Raw genomic sequence first — 1,703 nt, 5'->3', positions numbered from 1 at the left:
GGAGTCAGCAAGAAAAAGAATTGGAGAAAATAAAAGTAAATGTAATTGGTGAATGTGAAATTTGAAGGTGAATTCTGCATTCTGACTGATTTTCATTGGTGGTTGCACCATTTCCTGTTTCTCCATCTTGTCTCGCTTCTTTGGTGGCAGCGAGGAAGCGCCTGTGTCTTTGATCATCTGACCATCTAAGCAAGTGGATGTGCTTGTCCTCTGTGGGGAATCCAGTCTCAGGTTAAGCATCGTTTCTTCCTTTATTTCAGTTTTTTAATTCATACAAGTGTGATAATTTACTTTTACTTTTTTTTTAATGCAGGAGTTTGCCCTCGAATTTCACATTCACCATTAATTTTGTGAAAATGACTTAGCTTCTCGGCTAAGATCATCTACGATTACAATTTGTTGGAAGGCAATATCCTTTTCTTTATCTTTGTATTAAGTTGTAATTATCTCTCAGGATTGCCTCCCGATATTTCTAAATCTCCTTTCATACGCAGAGAAAATCTATGCCCAATGACTGAAATTTTTTAGTTAATGATGTAAATTTACTGTACCTTTGTGTTTGATTTAATTTCTATATTTGTTTGTGTAGAATGGGACTAGCTCTTTCTTTAATCGAGATGTATTGTCAGATTAGGTTTTCACAGTTTCAATTTTGGTGCCAAAGCACATGTATGTCAAAGAACACTTATTTCCTGTCTTATTTTTTGTGCCTAAAAGTTTTTCAATTGTTGAGTTTCTGATTTTGTATATTTCAAAATAAATGTTGTAATCCAAGAGCAATTACCTTCTCTGTATCCTTTCATAGCAAAAGGCTACGTTCCATTACCTCTAAGGGTTCCATGCCGTTTCCCAGATATGTCCCGTAGTTGTCATGTTTTCTAAAATGTTTGTTGATATTGTGTGTCTTGTTTTTAGGTTAAAATTTTCTTCTTTTATCATTATTATGTATTAACCTTTGTGAATGAAGGTTATAACCTAGTGAGTCAATTCTTACTAATTTCTGGGTACCTACCTCCCTCGATCAGTGGAGCGGGGATAACACGAGGGGACCCGTCGCAGCTTCGGCCCGGCGGGAAGGTTTTAAATGAACGCAATGCCCATGCTCGAAACACTTCTTAGCTCTGTGACGAGAAACCCATGAAAATGATTGCCTCTCCTCCACTCACCGTGGAGAGAACGACTGAAAAACGAAAAAGAAAAAGAACCCTGAACGGTGGATCACTCGGCTCGTGGGTCGATGAAGAAAGCAGCAAATTGCGCTTCGAATGTGAACTGCAGGATACATGAACATCGACATTTCGAACGTACATTGCGGTCCACGGATTCCGTTCCCGGACCACGCCTGGCTGAGGGTCAGTTGCTAAAATTGAACGCGACACAGCGTTCGAAGGGTGGGAGCGTCACGGTTCGTGCGGCCACGGCCGCCACCGCGTCTCCTGAAAAGAGCTTCACCTCGGTGGAGCCGAACCGGTCGACACCACCACTAAGAGTGTGTGAGACGGGGGGGGGGGGGGGGGTTGGTCCATGCAGCGTCTTTGTGTCTGCTGGCGCCGGTTCGCCGCCCTTGCCCCACGACCAAGTTCGAAAGTGTGTGCTGTCTGTGCAGCGACCAACGGTTTGTGCGACACACACAAACCAAACACGACCTCAGAGCAGGCGAGACTACCCGCTGAATTTAAGCATATTATTAAGCGGAGGAAAAG

The 1,703-nt window shown here is 43.0% G+C and overlaps 1 non-coding gene across 1 annotated transcript; it reads left to right on the top strand.

The window, feature by feature from the left end:
* Positions 1-1,202: 1,202 nt before the first annotated feature.
* On the top strand, positions 1,203-1,356 carry LOC136886896 (5.8S ribosomal RNA). Its single transcript, XR_010861865.1, has one exon. It is a non-coding gene; the product is annotated as a 5.8S ribosomal RNA (ribosomal RNA).
* The last annotated feature ends 347 nt before the right edge of the window (positions 1,357-1,703 follow it).

The sequence above is a fragment of the Anabrus simplex genome, chromosome X (assembly GCF_040414725.1).
Source record: "Anabrus simplex isolate iqAnaSimp1 chromosome X, ASM4041472v1, whole genome shotgun sequence".
Classification (NCBI taxonomy): domain Eukaryota; kingdom Metazoa; phylum Arthropoda; class Insecta; order Orthoptera; family Tettigoniidae; genus Anabrus; species Anabrus simplex.
The sequence above is the reverse complement of the archived record's forward strand: the minus strand, read 5'-3'. Positions and strand labels throughout refer to the sequence as shown.